Source organism: Lagenorhynchus albirostris, chromosome 3 (genome assembly GCF_949774975.1).
Source record: "Lagenorhynchus albirostris chromosome 3, mLagAlb1.1, whole genome shotgun sequence".
NCBI classification, from domain to species: domain Eukaryota; kingdom Metazoa; phylum Chordata; class Mammalia; order Artiodactyla; family Delphinidae; genus Lagenorhynchus; species Lagenorhynchus albirostris.
The window spans coordinates 49,719,151-49,737,553 of NC_083097.1; the positions used below are offsets into that span (position 1 = coordinate 49,719,151).

Here is an 18,403-nt window from a genome sequence, read left to right on the forward strand (position 1 = left end):
TTTTTTCCCCATCAGACTGTGGTCTGGAATATCCAAAACATGCCTAGTGAAACTGGAGGGAGGGAGGGAAGCCTAGCAACTGATGAGCTTGGATCTACAATCTCCATTTCCACTCATGTGATGGACACACTGCCAAAGCCATGGCAACTAGTTTCTAGTCTGGGTCCTATTGGGTCTTGAGCCTGTCCTTAGAACTCAGTATGTAGGAATAGAGCCCCAACTCCTTTCCTCTCACAGTAAGCCTCTCCCTGAATTGAGCTGGGTTTCTGGTCCCCACCTGACTTGACCACTTCTGTTATTGAGAAGTCTATGTCCCCATATGATGCCCAAAACATTATTCTACCATTTGTGTATCAATATCCAGCTTAGTCTTTTCTTGTACTAACTGGGACTTTATAATTTGTACTAGGGTACTCTCTGCCCAGTGATTTCATCCTTAGCCTCAATCTTACACCAGTCTCTGCTTTTTCTTATTTCCCTGACAGGATACTCCAGCATGCCATGTGCCCAGGGTTGCTTCATCTCTGATGGTTTACAAGATCTACCTTTCCTTCAACACACACCCTTACCCAGTTCTTGAGGGTAGATATAAGGCAAAGGCTTTAGGAAAAAGTAGTTTGTTGACATGCTGAACATGTAGGAGAACCAAGGGTAAGTCATCTATTCTCAGAGTCCTATTGGCTTTTTAAAATATACTTTAGAGGTTTAGATTATGTAGTTTTGAACATATTAGCAAATCTAAATCTGCTTCCTGAGAAGAGCTTTGTCTTACTTGTTGACCTTTTGACTCATGTAGCTTGTTTCCTTGCAGGGATAGAATGCCTTTTCTTTGGGCAAGAAGTCAAGTTAGATTCTTCACTTCTTTTTTAATTAATAGACTTTATATTTTAGAGCAATTTTAGACTTACAGAAAAATTGATCTGAAATTACAGAGAGTTACCACATACTCTCTCCTTCCCCAGTTTCTCCTATTATTAACATCCTGCATTAGTGTGGTACATTTGTTACAATTGATGACTATTATTGATATGTACAGTGTTATTAACATAGTTTAATAACATAGTATTAAACTATGTTAATAGTTTGTAAACTAAAGTCCATAGTTTATAATAGGGTTCACGCTTTGTGTTATACAGCTAGATAGATTTTGACAAATGCATAATGTAGTGTATCTAACATTACAGTATCATACAGAATAGTTTCACTGCCCTGAAAATCTCCTGTGCTCCACTATTCATCCCTCCTGCCCTTCCCCCAAGCCCTTGGGCACCACTGATCTTTAAACTGTCTCCATAGATCTGCATTTTCCAGTATGTCATAAAGTTGGGAAATTCAGTATGTAGCCTCTAAAGATTGTCATCTTTCACTTAGTGATATGCATTTAATGATCTAATTAATGTCTTTTTGTGATTTGATAGCTCATTTCTTTTTATTGCTGAATAATATTCCGTTGTATTAATGTATACAGTTTATCCGTTTACTTACTGAAGGACATCTTGCTTTCTTCCAAGTTTTGGCTGTTATAAATAGAGTTGCTGTAAACATCTGGGTGTATTTTTTTGTGTAGATATGTTTTCAACTCATTTGAGTAAATACCAAGGAGAGTGATTGCAATATCATATGGTAAGAGTATGTTTAGTTTTGTAAGAAACTGCCCAACTGTCTTCCAAATGGGCTGTATCATTTTATATTCACAAGCAATAAACGAGAGTTCCTGGTGCTCTGCAGCCTCACCAGAATTTGATGTTGTCAGTATTTTGGATTTTAACCAAATCCAAACGTGGATTGGCATTCATGTTGTAGTTTTAATTTGCATTTCCCTAATGACTTATGATATTGAACATCTTTTCATATGCTTGTTGGCCATTGGTACATATTCTTTGGTGAGATATCTGTTCATATCTTTTGTCCATTTCTTAGATTAGGTTCTTTGTTTCCATATGATTGAATTTTAAGAGTTCTTTTCATATTTTAGGATCCTTTATCAAATATGTATCTTACAATATTTTTCTCCCAGTCTGTTACTTGTCTTTTAATTCTTTTAACAGTGCTTTCACAGAGTAGAAGTTTTTTTTTAGTTCCTGTTTTGTTGAGATATTGAGATATAATTGATATACAGCACTGTATAAGTTTAGGGTGTACAGCAAAATGATTTGACTTACACTATCCTGAAGCTATTACTACAATAACTTTAGTGACCATCATTCATATAGACATCAAATTAAAAAAATAGAAAAAAGTTTTTTTCCTTGTGATGTGAACTTTTAGGATTTACTCTCTTAGCAAATTTCACATGTAATTGAAGTATAATCAATTATCTTTATCATGTTGTACATTAGATCCCTAGTACTTACTTATCTTATAACTGGAAGTTTTTTTCTTTTGACCACCTTCATCCAATTTCCCCTACCCCCACCCTCTGCCTCTGGTAACCACAGATCTGATCTCCTTTTCTATGAGTTCTTTGTTTATTTGTTTGTTTTTGAAGTATAACTGACTTACAACACTATGTTGGCTCCTGGCACACAACATAGTGATTCAATATTTCTATACATTTCAAAATAATCACTGTGTTAAGTCTAGTTACCATCTGTCACCATACAAATATATTATATTATTATTGACTATATCCCCTACATTGTACCTTGACACATTTATTTTGTAATCAAAAGTTTGTACCTCTTAATCTCCCTTAGATATTTCTCTCCTCCCCTCACCCTCTCCCCTCTGACAACCACTGTTTGTTCTCTGTATCTATGATTTTATTTTGTTATATTTGTCCATTTGGGTTTTTTTTTAGATTCCACATATAAGTGAAATCATATAATATTTGTCTTTGCCTTACTTATTTCACTCAGCACAATACCCTCTAGGTCCATCCATGTTTTTGCAAATGGTAATAATTATCTTTTTATGGCTGAGTAATATTAATATTCTCTCTCTATACATAGAATAATATAGTAATATTTTATATATATACATAATATTGAATTGCTGGGTTATATGGTAGATCTATTTTTAATTTTTTGAGGTACCTCTGTACTGTTTTCCATAGTGGCTGCACCAATTTACATTCCCACCAACAGTGCATGAATGTTCCCTTTTCTCCACATCCTTGTCAACACTTGTAATTTGTTGTCTTTTTGTTAATGGCCATTCTGATAGGTATGAGGTGATATCTCACTGTGGTTTTGATTTGCATTTTCCTGATGATTAGTGTTGCTGAGCATCTTTTCATGTGCCTGTTGGCCATTGTATGTCTTCTTTGGAAAAACGTCTATTGTGGTCCTCTGACCATTTTATAATCATGTTGTTTCTTTGTTTGGTGTTGAATTGTATACGTTCTTTGTATATTTTGAATATTAATCCCTTATTGGGTATATTATTTGCAAATATCTTCTCTATTCGGTAGGTGGTCTTTTCATTTTGTTATAGTTTCCTTCACTGTGCAAAAGGTTTTTAACTTGATTTAGTTCCATTTGTTTATTTTTGCTTTTGTTTCCCTTGCCTGAGGAGACATATCCAAACAAATATTACTAAGAACAATGTTAAAGAGTATACTGCCTGTTTCCTTTTAAAACTTTTATGGTTTCAGGTCTTATATTTAAGTGTTTGATCCATTTTGAATTTATTTTTGTGCATGGTATGAGAGAGTAGTCCAGTTTGATTCTTTGCATGTAGCTGTCCAATTTTCTTCATATCACTTATTGGAGAGGCTGTCTTTTCCCCATTGTATATTCTTGCCTCCTTTGTTGTAGATTAATTGCCCATATAAGTATGACTTTATTTCAGGGTTTTCTATTCTGTTCCATTGACCTATGTGCATATTTTTGTACTGGTTCTGATTAATGTAGCTTTGTAGTATAGTCTGAAGTCAGGGAGCCTGATTCTTCCAATTTTGTTTTTCTTTCTCAAGATTGCTTTGGCTATTCAGGGTCTTTTGTGTTTCCATGCAAACTTTAGAATTATTTGTTCTAGTTCTGTGAAAAATGCCATTGTTATTTTGAGAAGAGTTGAATTGTGTCTGTAGATTACCTTGGGTAATATGGTAATTTTAACAATATTAATTCTTCCAACCTAAAAGCATGGTATATCTTTGCATTTGCTTGCGCCATCTTCAATTTTTTTTTGTCATAAAGTTTTCTGAGTATAGATCTTTGCCCTCCTTAGTTAGATTTGTTTCTAAGTATTTTATTCTTTTTGCTGCAATTATAAATGTGATTGTTTTCTTAATTTCCCTTTCTGATTGTTTGTTCTTAGTGTATAGAAACACAAAGAATTTCTATATATTAACTTTGTATCCTGCAACTTTACAAAATTCATTGATGAGTTCTAGTAGTTTTTTGGTGGTGTCTTTAGGATTTTCTATGTACAGTACCATGTCAACTGCAAAAAATGACAGTTTTACTTCTTCCTTTCTAATTTGGATGCTTTTTATTTCTTTGTCTTGTGTGATTTCTGCATCTAGGATTTCCAATACTATGTTGGATAAAAGTGGTGGGAGTGGGCATCCTTGTCTTGTTCCTGAGCTTAGAGGAAATAATGTCAACTTTTTACCATTCAGTATGATGTTAGCTGTGGGCTTGTCATACATGGCCTTTATTATGTTAGGTACGTTCCCTCTGTACCCAATTTTTCGAGAGTTTCTATCATGAATGGATGTCGAATTTTGTCAAAATCTTTTTCTGCATCTATTGCAATGATTGTATGGTTTTTATTCTTCAGTTTGTTAATATGGTGTATCATATTGATTGATTTGTGAATGTTGAAAAATTCTTGCATCCCTGGGATAAATTCCACTTGATCATGGTGTATGATCCTTTTAATGTACTGTTGGAATTGATTTGCTAATATGTTGTTTAGGATTTTTGCATCTATGTTCATCAGCGATATTGGCCTGAAATTTTCTTTTTTTATGATGTCTTTGTCTGATTTTAGTATCAGGGTGATGCTGGCCTCATAGAATGAGTTCAGAAGTATTCCTTCCTCTGCAATTTTTTGGAATAGTTTGAGAAGGATAAGTTTTAACTCTTCTTTAAATGTTTGGTAGGATTCACCTTTGAAGTCATCTGGTCCTGGACTTTCGCTGCTTGGGAGTTTTAAAATTATTGATTTAATTTCATTACTGGTAATTGGTCTGTCCATATTTTCTATTCATTCCTGATTCAGTCTTGGGAGATTGTTCATTTCTAGGAATGAGTCCACTTCTTCTAGGTTGTTCATTTTATTAGTGTATAATTATTCATAGTGATATTTTCTGACCCTTTGTATATCTGTGCTGTTAGTTGTTACTTTTCCTTTTTCATTTCTGATTTTATTCATAAGAACCCTCTCTCTTGATGAGTCTGGCTAACGGTTTATTGACTTTATCTTTTCAAAGAACCATCTTTAGTTTCATCGATCATTTCTATTTTTTAGGTGTAAGGTTAGTTTGTTTATTTAAGATTTTTCTTTTTTACTCAGGTATGCTTGTATCGCTTTAAACTTCCCTCTTAAAACAGATTTTGCAGTGTCCCATAGATGTAGTTTTTTTTCTTTTTAACATCTTTATTGGAGTATAATTGCTTTACAATGGTGTGTTGGTTTATGCTTTATAATAAAGTGAATCAGGTATACATATACATATATCCCCATATCTCCTCCCTCTTGCATCTCCCTCCCACCCTTTTATCCCACCCATTTAGATGGACACAAAGCACCGAGCTGATCTCCCTGTGCAATGTGGCTGCTTCCCACTAGCTTTCTATTTTACATTTGGTAGTGTATATATGTCCATGCCACTCTCTCACTTTGTCCCAGCTTCCCCTTGCCCCTCCCCATGTCCTCAAGTCCATTCTCTACATCTACATCTTTATTCCTGTCCTGCCCCAATGTTCATCAGAACCATTTTTTTTAAGATTCTGTATATATTTGTTAGCATATGATATTTGTTTTTCTCTTTCTGACTTACTTCGCTCTGTATGATGGACTCTAGGTCCATCCACCTCACTACAAATAACTCAATTTCATTTTTTTAAGGCTGAGTAATATTCCATTGTATATATGCACCACATTTTCTTCATCCATTCATCTGTTGATGGACACTTACATTGTTTCCATGTCCTGGCTATTGTAAATAGAGCTGCAATGGACATTGTGGTACATGGCTCTTTTTGAATTATGGTTTTCTCAGGGTATATGCCCAGTAGTGGGATTACTGGGTCATATGGTAGTTCTAGTTTTAGTTTTTTAAGGAACCTCCATACTGTTGTCCATAGTGGCTGAACCAATTCACATTCCCACCAACACTGCAAGAGTGTTCCCTTTTCTCCACACCCTCTCCAGCATTTATTCTTTGTAGACTTTTTCATGATGGCCATTCTGAGTGGTGTCACATGATACCTCATTGTAGTTTGATTTGCATTTCTCTAATGATTAGTGATGTTGAGCATCTTTTCATGTGTTTGTTGGCAATCAGTATATCTTCTTTGGAGAAATGTCTATTTAGGTCTTCTGCCCATTTTTGGATTGGGTTGTTTTTTTTTGTTGTTGTTGTTTTGTATTCCTTTTATTTCTTTTTATTCTCTGTTTGCCATGACTAGGACTTCCAAAACTATGTTGAATAATAGTGGCCAGAGTGGACATCCTTGTCTTGTTCCTGATCTTAGTGGAAGTGCTTTCAGTTTTTAACCATTGAGAATAATATTTGCTGCGGGTTTGTCATATATGGCCTTTATTATATTGAGGTAGGTTCCCTCTATGCCCACTTTCTAGAGAGTTTTTATCATAAATGGGTGTTGAATTTTGTCAAAAGCTTTTTCTGCATCTATTGAGATGATGATATGGTTTTTATTCTTCAATTTGTTAATATGGTATATCACATTGATTGATTTGCATATATTGAAGAATTCTTACATCCTTGGGATAAATTCCACTTGATCTTGGTGTATGATCCTTTTAATGTGTTGTTGGATTCTGTTTGCTAGTATTTTGTTGAGGATTTTTGCATCTATATTCATCAGTGATATTGGTCTGTAGTTTTCTTTTTTTGTAGTATCTTTGTCTGGTTTTGGTATCAGGGTGATGGTGGCCTCATAGAATGAGTTTGGGAGTGTTCCTTCCTCTGCAATTTTTTGGAAGAGTTTGAGAAGGATGGGTGTTATCTCTTCTCTATATGTTGATAAAATTCACCTGTGAAGGCATCTGGTCCTGGACTTTTGTTTGTTGGAAGATTTTTAATCACAGTTTCAATTTCATTACTTGTGTTTGGTCTGATCATATTTTCTATTTCTTCCTGGTTCAGTCTTGGAAGTTTATACCTTTCTAAGAATTTGTCCATTTCTTCCAGGTTGTCCATTTTATTGGCATATAGTTGCTTGTAGTAATCTCTCATGATCCTTTGTATTTCTGCAGTGTCAGTTGTTACTTATTGTTTATTTCTAATTCTATTGATTTGAGTCTTCTCCCTTTTTTTCTTCATGAGTCTGGCTAATGGTTTATCAATTTTGTTTATCTTCTCAAAGAACCAGCTTTTAGTTTTAGTGATCTTTGCTATTGTTTCCTTCATTTCTTTTTCATTTATTTCTGATCTGATCTTCATGATTTCTTTCCTTCTGCTGACTTTGGTTTTTTGTTTTTTTTTTCTTCTTTCTCTAATTGCTTTAGGTGTATGTTTAGGTTCTTTATTTGAGATGTTTCTTGTTTCTTGAGGTAGGATTGTATTGCTTTAAACTTCCCTCTTAGAACTGCTTTTGCTGCATCCCATAGATTTTGGTTCATCATGTTTTCATTGTCATTTGTTTCTAGGTATTTTCTGATTACCTCTTTGATTTCTTCAGTGATCTCTTGGTTATTTAGTATTGTATTGTTTAGCCTGCATGTATTTGTATTTTTTACATATTTTTTCCTGTAATTGATATCTAGTCTCATAGCATTGTGGTCGGAAAAGGTACTTGATATGATTTCAATTATCTTTTTGAAATTTACCAAGGCTAGATTTGTGACCCAAGATATGATCTATCCTGGAGAATGTTCCATGAGCACTTGAGAATAATGTGTATTCTGTTGTTTTTGTATGGAATGTCCTATAAATATCAATTAAGTCCATCTTGTTTAATGTATCATTTAAAGCTTGTGTTTCCTTATTTATTTTCATTTTGGATGATCTGTCCATGGGTGAAAGTGGGGTGTTAAAGTCCCCTACTGTGATTGTGTTACTGTTGATTTCCCCTTTTATGGCTGTTAGCATTTGCCTTATGTATTGAGGTGCTCCTATGTTGGGTGCATAAATATTTACAATTGTTATATCTTCTTCTTGGATTTATCCCTTGATCATTATGTAGTATCCTTCTTTGTCTCTTGTAATAGTCTTTATTTTAAAGTCTATTTTGTCTGATATGAGAATTGCTACTCCAGCTTTCTTTTGATTTCAATTTGCGTGGAATATCTTTTTCTGTCCCCTCACTTTCAGTTTGTATGTGTCCCTAGGTCTGAAGTGGGTCTCTTGTAGATAGCATGTATATGGGTCTTGGTTTTGTTTCCATTCAGCCAAAATGTGTCTTTTGGTTGGAGCATTTAATCCATTTACATTTAAGGTAGTTATTGATATATATGTTCCTATTACCATTTTCTTAATTGTTTTGGGTTTGTTATTGTAGTTCTTTTCCTTCTGTTGTGTTTCCTGCCTAGAAAAGTTCCTTTAGCATTTGTTGTAAAGGTGGTTTGGTAGTGCTGAATTCTCTTAACTTTTGCTTGTTTGTAAAGGTTTTAATTTCTCTGTCGAATCTGAATGAGATCCTTGCTGGGTAGAGTAATCTTGGTTGTAGATTCTTCCCTTTCATCACTTTAAATATGTCCTGTGACTCCCTTCTGGCTTGCAGAATTTCTGCTGAAAGATCAGCTGTTAACCTTATTGGGATTCTCTTGTGTGTTATTTGTTGTTTTTCCCTTGCTGCTTTTAATATTTTTTCTTTATATTTAATTTTTGATAGTTTGATTAATATGTGTCTTGGCGTGTTTCTCCTGGATTTATCTCTGCACTTCCTGGACTTGATTGAGTATTTCCTTTCACATATTAAGGTATTTTTCAACTATAATCTCTTCAAATATTTTCTCAGTTCCTTTCTTTTTCTCTTCTTCTGGGAACACTATAATTCGAATATTGGTGCATTTAGAGTTGTTCCAGAAGTCTCTGAGACTGTCCTCAATTCTTTCATCCTTTATTCTTTATTTTGCTCTGTGGTAGTTATTTCCACTATTTTATCTTCCAGGTCACTTCTCTTTCTTCTTCCTCAGTTATTCTGCTATTGATTCCTTCTAGATTATTTTTAAATCCATTTATTGTGTTGTTCATCCTTGTTTGTTTGCTCTTTAGTTCTTCTAAGTCCTTGTTAAACGTTTCTTGTGTTTTCTCCATTCTATTTCCAGGATTTTGGATCATCTTTACTATCATTACTCTGAATTCTTTTTCATATAGACTGCCTATTTCCTCTTCATTTGTTTGATCTGATGGGTTTTTACCTTGCCCCTTCATCTCCTGTGTGTTTCTTTGTCTTCTCATTTTAAGTTACTGTGTTTAAGGTCTTCTTTTTGAAGGCTGCAGGCTTTTAGTTCCCATTTTTGTTGGTGTCTGCCCCCAATGCCTAAGGTTGGTTCAGTGGGTTGTGTAGGCTTCCTTGTGGAGGGGACTGGTCCCTGTGTTCTGGTGGATGAGTTTGGATCTTGTCTTTCTGGTGGGCAGAATCATGTCCAGTGGTGTGTTTTGGTGTGCCTGTGACTGTATTATGATTTTAGCCAACTCTCTGCTAATGGGTGTGGTTGTGTTCCTGTCGTGCTAGTTGTTTGGCATAGGGTGTTCAGCACTGTAGCTTGCTCATCGTTGAGTGGAGTTGGGTCTTCGCAATGAGATGGAGATCTCTGGGAGAGCTTTCACCGTTTGATATTACGTGGAACCAGGAGGTCTCTGGTGGACCAGTGTCCTGAACTCGGCTCTCCCACCTCAGAGGCACAGGCCTGACACCCGGCTGGAACACCAGGACCCCGTTAGCCACACCACTGAAAAGAAATGGGAGAAAGAAAGAATGAAAGAAAAAATAAAATACAAGTTATTAAAATAAAAAAGTTATTAAAAATTAAAAAATATTAAAAAGTAATTAAAAAAAGAAAAAAAGAAAGAAAGAAAGAAGAGAGCAACCAAACCAAAAAAGAAATCCACCAATCATAACAAGTGCTAAAAAGTATACCCCCCCCCCAAAAAAAAGTATAAACAGAACGTTAGGGCAAATATAAAAGCAAAGCTATACAGACAAAATCACACAAAGAAGCATACACATACACACTCACAAAAAGAGAAAAAGGAAAAAAAAATATATCTATATATAAAAAAATGAAAAGGAAGAGAGCAACCAAATCAGTAAACAAATCTACCAATGATAATAAACTCTAAATACTAAACTAAGATAAACATAAAACCAGAAACAAATTAGATTCAGAAAACAAGCCCCAAGTCTACTGTTGCCCCCAAAGTAAACCACCTCAATTTGGGGATGATTCGTTCTCTATTCAGGTATTCCAGAGATGTAGGGTACATCAAGTTGCTTGTGAAGATTTAATCCACTGCTCCTTAGGCTGCTGGGAGAGATTTCCCTTTCTCTTCTTTGTTCACACAGCTCCTGGGGTTCACCTTCGGATTTGGCCCCACCTCTGCATGTAGCTTGCCTGATGGCATCTGTTCTTCGCTCTGACAGGACAGGGTTAAAGTGGCAGCTGATTAGGGGGCTCTGGCTCACTCAGGCTGGTGGGAGGGAGGGCTATGGAATGCGGAGCAAGCCTCTGGCGGCAGAGGCTCATGTGACATTGTAACAGCATGAGGCATGCCAGGTGTTCTCCCGGGGAATTTGTCCCTGTTTCACAGGACCCTGGCAGTGATGGGCTGCACAGGCTGCTAGGAGGGGAGGTGTGGATAGTGACCTGTGCTTGCACACAGTCTTCTTGGTGGCTGCAGCAGCAGCCTTAGTGTTTCATCCCCATCTCTGGTCTCTGGAGCTCATTTAGGCAGTGCTCTGAATCCCCTCTCCAAGCATACCCCGAAACAATGGTCTCTTGACTCTTAGGCAGTTCCAGACTTTTTCCTGGACTCCCTCTTGGCTAGCTGTGGTGCACTAGCCCCCTTCAGGCTGTGTTCACACAGCCAACCCCAGTCCTCTCCCTGGGATCTGACCTCTGAAGCTGGAGCCTCAGCTCCCAGTCCCCACCTGTCCTGGCAGGTGAGAAAACAAGCCTCTCAGGCTGGTGAGTGCTGGTCAGTACCGATCCTCTGTGTGGGAATCTCTCCACATTGGCTTCTACACCCCTGTTGCTATGCTCTCCTCTGTGGCTCCGAAGCTTCCCCCTGCCCCCGCCCACCCCCCGTCTCCGCCAGTGAAGGGGCTTCATAATGTGTGGAAGCTTTTCCTCCTTCGCAGCTCCCTCCCAGAGGTGCAGGTCCCACCCCTATTCTTTTGTCTTTTCTTTTTTCTTTTGCCCTACCCAGGTACGTGGGGAGTTTCTTGCCTTTTGGGAAGTCTGAGGTCTTCTGCCAGCATTCAGTACGTGTTCTGTAGAAGTTGTTCCACATGTAGATGTATTTGTGATGTATTTGTTGGGAGGAAGGTGACCTCCATGTCTTATTCCTCCACCATCTTGAAGGTCTCCTCCTGTCCCATAGACTTTGGATCGTTGGGTTTTCCTTTTCTTTTGTCTCCATGTATTTTTTGATTTCTTAAGTAACCCATTGCCTGTTTAGTAGCATATAGTTTAGCCTCCATGTGTTTGTGTCTTTTGCTATTTTTTTTCTTGCAGTTGATATCTATTCTCATAGTGTTGTGGTCAGAAAAGATTCTTGATATGATTTCAATCCTCTTAAATTTATTGATACCTGTTTTGTGGTCTGGCATGTGATCTACTCTGGAGAATGTTCCATGTGCCCTTGAAACGAATGTGTGTTTTGCTGCTTTGCATGGAATGTTTTCTCTCTATATCTGTTAAGTACAGCTGGTCTAATGTCATTTAAGGCCAGCATTTTCTCGCTGGATCATCTGTCCATTGATGTAAGTGGGGTGTTAAAGTCCTCTACCATTATTGTTTTACTGTCACTTTCTACCTTTATGTCTGTTAATATTTGTTTTATGTGTGTAGGTGCTCCTTTGTTGGGTGCGTATATATTTACAATTGATATATGTTCTTGGATTGCTCCCCTGATCATTTTATAATGTCTTTCTTTGTCTCTTATTACAGTCTTCATTTTAAAGTCTATTTCATCTGATATTAAATTGCTATCATGGTTTTCTTTCTATTTCCCATTTATACTTTTTCCATCCCCTCACTTTCAGTGTGTGTGTGTCTTTAGATCTGAAGTGAATCCTCTGTAGGTGGCATACATGTGGACCTTGTTTTTGTATTCATTCAGCCACTCAGTGTCTTTTGATTGGAACATTTGGTTCATTTACATTTAAAGTAATTATTGATAAGTATGTACTTATTTCCATTTTTTGGGTTGTTTTTGCAGTTGTTCTTTTCTTCTTCTTTTACTCTCTACCCCCTTATGATTTGCTGACTATTTTTAGTGTTATATTTGGATTCCTTTCTCTTTTTGCATGTGTATCTATTACAGATTTTTGGTTTGTGTTACCGTTATATACATAATTCAAGTTGCTGATTTCTTTAGTTTGAAGGTATTTTAACAACCCTGCATTTTTACTCCCCTTCCTGTATATTTAATGTTCTGATATCATATTTTACATTTTTTTGTTTCCTTTAACTACTTATTGTGGATATAGATGATTTTACTACTTTTGTCTTTTAATTTTCCTAGTAGCTATATAAGGGGTTGATTTTGATTGGGATTCTGTTGACTCTATAAATCAAGTTGGGAAGATCTGAAATTCTAAAAATATTGACTTTTTCTATCCATGAACATGGAATATCTCTCCACTTGTGTAGATTTTTTTGTTTAATTTCTTTTATCAGTTTTTTGGTTTCCTAATATAGACCTTGTACTTCTTTTTTTACCCTTATGCCCAAGTATTATTATTTTTTGGCACTAAGACAAATGCTTGTACCTTTAATTTCAAATTCCTATTGTTCACTGCTGGCATATAGAAAAGTAACAATGTAGATTTTTCACTTTTTTATAACAATATGTTAACTTTATTACCTACACATCTGGTTTCCAAAGTTATGTTGATTTCCTCTCAAACATATAACATCTGTTATTCAGGGACTCAGTAAGAACTAAAATCCAAATTGACTACTAATGAACTTCTTAAAAATCCTATCCAAGTTAAGTTGGGGAGAAATAATGATCCATTTCTAGATTCTCTGCTCTGAGAAGAAAAACTTCTTGTACTTCAAACTCAAAAAAGTTGGTCATAATCCATCTCAATCAATCCCTGTAAATTTGCTTCTTTAACTACACTTCTGAAAGCTATCCACTGGGAACATCATCACTTGGCTGAAGGCCAGGCAATCAGCAATAGCCTCACTATGACTGACTTTTAGAGACACTTCTACCGCTTGAAATGCTTCCACTTTTAGAGACACTTCCATAACTACTAAAGATCAACTAATTCTGAGTCATTCCGAGTTCTGAAAGTCTAACAGTCCCCAAAATCTCTGCTTCCCCAAACCCTGTATAAGATCAGCAACTTGCTTTGATCAGTAATGCTGAGCTCTGTTCATACAGATCTCTCTTGCTTACCAGATAATCCATTAAACTTTTTGTTTCAAACGTAAAGCAGTGACCTCTTTTGTTGAGAGCTTTTTTTTCCTGTTATCAATTAAGCTACCTAAAACAGCACCTGTGGGGGTTTCCCTGGTGGTGCAGTGGTTGAGAGTCCACCTGCTGATTCAGGGGACACAGGTTCGTGCCCCGGTCCGGGAAGATCCCACATGCCGTGGAGCGGCTAGGCCCGTGAGCCACGGCTGCTGAGCCTGTGCGTCCGGAGCCTGTGCTCCACAACAGGAGAGGCCACAACAGTGAGAGGCCCGCATACAGCAAAAAATAAAATAAATAAATAAAACAGCACCTGTGGATTGCATTGTTTTAGAGCCAGGTAGAAACTCTTAATGGAAATATGATTTTACTATTTTCTTGGCAATTTTTTTTGTTGTAAATTTGTGTAAAACTCAGTTACATGAATATAGTTTCCATATCTTTTGTAAAACAGCTATTTAATTCATTGCTCAATAGCTAGTTAAATGTTCTTTATATAAAGAAAAATTTTTAAGTTCCTCTTAGAGTTTAATGCTAGGTAAAATTGTGTCTCCTGAGCAAATGATTTCCTCTTTATTTTGGCTGCCATGAATCTCAACACTACAATTTCTAATCAGTTATAAGACTTAATTTCTCACTTTAAGATTATATTCTTAACCATAAATGATACATGACTTTCATTTATTTTCATGTTTTTTATTGTTATAATCCTTATCATAATGGTTTTATTACATATGACTTTTGCTTAACCTACATTAAAAATCCATGTTTGGGACCAGGTATGGAAAAAAATTTATAATGCATTTTTTTTTGAGGAACATTATGATAATACACTAGTATTTGCATACTTCTTGTTCTTTCCAGGCACTTTCACCTTTGATAATAATCCTTCTTTATTTTGTTTCTATGATATCTAGAGTTTGGCAGCAATATTTTAATGAAGTCAGTCAAATGAATTTATAGTTTTACAAATCATTTCTAACATTGATATTCTTTAGAACAAAATTCTGTGTGAAAATATTAATTATCAGTGTAACTGGTAAAAGTTATACCTCCACAGCAGTTAGTTGGCCAACTGCACAATCACCTTTGAAAGTGCAACAACTTTAATAGCAACATTGTACAAAAATAAAAGGCAACATCTTAACCTTGAAACTTTGGTGCTAACAATGGAAATCAAAATAAACACTTCTAAATGTTTATTTCACTCCTCTATTCAGCAAGGCAACAGGTTAGTTAATGGAAGAATTTGACATCCTGCCTGGAAGAATAGCTTTCAGGACATATATAACAAAAAGCACATCCTAAATATGAGACTGATTTTGAGTCTGATATAAATTTTCCTGTTTCCATTGCAGGTTCCTTACCATTCACAAATCCAACAACTTGCATTAGGGTGCTTGAAACTAATTTGTTTGGCTCGAATTATAGTCATTGCTGTTATTATGTATAGTTTTTATTTTCCTTTTTTAAAAAAATCAGTTCTGGGGTTTTCCTGGTGGTGCAGTGGTTAAGAATCCACCTGCCAATGCAGGGGACACGGGTTCGAGTCCTGGGCCCGGAAGATCCCACGTGCCACAGAGCAACTAAGCCCATTCATCACAACTACTGAGCTTGCGCTCTACAGCCCACAAGCCACAACTACTGAAGCCCGCGTGCCACAACTACTGAAGCCTGTGTGCCTAGACCCCATGCTCCGCAACAAGAGAAGCCACCGCAATGAGAAGCCTGCCCACCGCAATGAAGAGTAGCCCTCGCTCACCGCAACTAGAGAAAGCCTGCACGCAACAACGAAGACCCAATGTAGCCAAAAATAAATACAGAAATAAATAAATAAATTTATTTTTAAAAAGTATTAAAAAAATCAATTCTGTCTATCTGGCTGTGTCAGGTATTAGTTGCGGCCTATGGGATCTTTCATTGTGGTGAGTGGGCTTCTCTCTAGTTGTGGCACATGGGCTCTAGAGCGTGTGGGTTCAGTAGTTGAGGCACACAGGCTTAGTTGCCCTGCGACATGTGGGATCCTAGGTCCCTGACCACAGTTCGAACCCATGTCCCCTGCATTGCAAGGCAGATTCTTAACCACTGGACCACCAGGGAAGTGCTTACTTTTTGTTTTCATATAACAAATACAGGTCTTATAAAGAGATGGAATAAATCATGGTGCCCATGGTAGGGCTTAAAGAGGTGGTGAGAAAGGCTTATTCTACTGTATATTTCTTCCCTTCTTCCCTAGATGCCATCCTGCTTAAAATTCTGTCTTTAGAAGGGTTGCAGGGAGGGGTGCAGTGGAAGAGAGATGTGAACTACCTCTTCCAAATTCTAATGAAATGTAATAAAAGATTAAGCAGAATTGACATCATTAAGACCAATTATTCTTTTTTCCAGGAAATATAGTAGGTACTTCTGGGGGATGAAACACAATAAATTCCTATTTCCTGAGGACATACAGATTACTGGATCTTTTCTGAGGCACAGGATGATAGGGTGGGGAAGGCAATGGCAGGGGATGTTTGAGAATCCTCTAAAATTAGGTACGTGCAGAAACAGCAGTCTTTAGAAGAAACAGCTAGTAAATCTGCTCCAGATTAGTAGTGGACTTAGGTTTGGATGAAAAGGGAGCGTTAGTTCTAGTTCCAACAACCTGAACTTCAGGAAAGGAAGGAAAGAGGCAATCTTTGCCTACTTCCTAAATCTTTCTCAAATGACCTTGTTTATAAGGAATATAAGGTTTAGCTATTCTAAAGTGCCAACATGGCAACAAATACAATACTAGACAAGAATCCACCTATTTTTCTAATAAAGAGAGGAAAGTTGTTGCAAAAGAAAGTGTTTCTGACTTTCATAGATGTCTCCACCTGTTCCTGAAACCACTGGAATTGAAGTTGGGAGGCATCTGTTTTTGTCTTGTCATCTCTGCTGATTTTCTCAGCTACTCAGGATATCCCCAACATCATTTACATCTCATATACAGAGGTTTTCTTAGGATGAGGCCAAGAGAGGCTCCTTGGGCCTGCTTTGAAGACCCTCACTATGAGCAGCTGGGAAACCACCACTGAAGATGAAGAAATTGGCTCTACCATAACTATTTTTTTAATTCCAAAGTTTTATTTTATTTTATTTTAGTATTTAAAAAAATATCCAACTTATTAGGTTTCCTCATTGAAAGCCAAGGCAAAGCAGGTAATATACTTTTATCCACCCAAGGCTGTCCTTTGGTGATTTCTATTCCTATTTAAAATGACCACTAATGCCACGGAGTCGCGCGGAGACTGAGGCTCGGGTGCACTTAAGATTCGGCTCCACCCATAACCCACCGCCAGGGCCGAGGAAGGCACTGCTGCTGGAGGTGTAATGGACGTTAATCCTGCTCTGCAAGAGGTGCTGAAGACCAACCTCATCCACGATGGCCTAGCACGTGGAATATGCGAAACTGCCAAAGCCTTAGACAAGCGTCAAGCCCATCTCTGCGTGCTTGCATCCAACTGTGATGAGCCTATGTATGTCAAGTTGGTGGAGGCCCTTTGTGCTGAGCACCAAATCAACCTGATTAAGGTTGATGACAACAAGAAACTAGGGGGATGGGTAGGCCTCTGTAAAACTGACAGAGAGGGAAAACCCGTAAAGCGGTTGGTTGCAGTTGTGTGGTGGTTAAGGGCTGTGGCAAAGAGGCTCAGGCCAAGGATGCCATCGAGGAGTACTTCAAATGCAAGAAATGATCAAATAAAAACACTGGGCTCTTGTTCCTCAAAAAAAAAAAATTAAAATTAAATAAAATGACCACTGATGTATATTGTAACCTGAATCACATGGGAGCTACTTATAGTGATATCCCTACTCACACTCCATAGTTAAATTTACATTTATTGAGGACCTTTAATGAGCCATCTGCTTCATATTAGCACATCAGCAGCAGAAGTACCACTGCCACCAGTATAACAGCTGCCATTTATTTAGAAATAACTATGTGTCAGAACCAAAGCTAAAGACTAATTTTATTTCATCCAACTCTTACATAAACTATGGCAGGTAACATTATCCTCATTTGATGGAAGAGAAAACTGAAGCAGAAAGAATCTCAGTAATCTGCACTAGGTCGTAGAGATAACAAGTGGCAAGAATTCAATCCTTATGACACTGCAGTTTACAACTAAGGACATTGAGGCCCAGAAAGACCAGAACCAAGGGGACACAGTAAATGGCAAATTGGAAATCAGATCTGTCAGAACCCTCAGAGAACATGTTCTTTCTATTGTATCATATATCTTTCATTCTGTGTTTTGTTTCTCTGCCCTCTCTGAAGTGTAGGAAGAGGAAATAAAATTTGTAAATTAAAAGGTTTTGAAATATTCTGGAAGGTTCCATTTTAGAAGGAACTGCCTGAGTCCACATTTTAGAAGGAACATGTCAGATATGAGTCGCTGGCTTGGCAGTGGTCTCAAGCTTATGTTACCTGGTGACCTCAGTGTTGCCAGTTAATCACTGGCATATGAGCCAACACAAAGTTACTTTTTCTTTTTCAATTTTTTTTATTGAAGTATAGTTGATTTACAATGTTGTGTTAGTTTCAGGTGTAAAGAATATATATTCTTTTTCAGATTCTTTTCCATTAAATTTAGGTTATTGCAAGATATTGAATATAGTTCCCTGTGCTATACAGTAAGTCCTTGTTTT

The 18,403-nt window shown here is 36.9% G+C and overlaps 1 pseudogene; it reads left to right on the plus strand.

The window, feature by feature from the left end:
* Positions 1-17,448, plus strand: part of LOC132518316 (small ribosomal subunit protein eS12-like) — a 93,311-nt pseudogene extending 75,863 nt beyond the window's left edge.
* Positions 17,449-18,403: the final 955 nt, after the last annotated feature.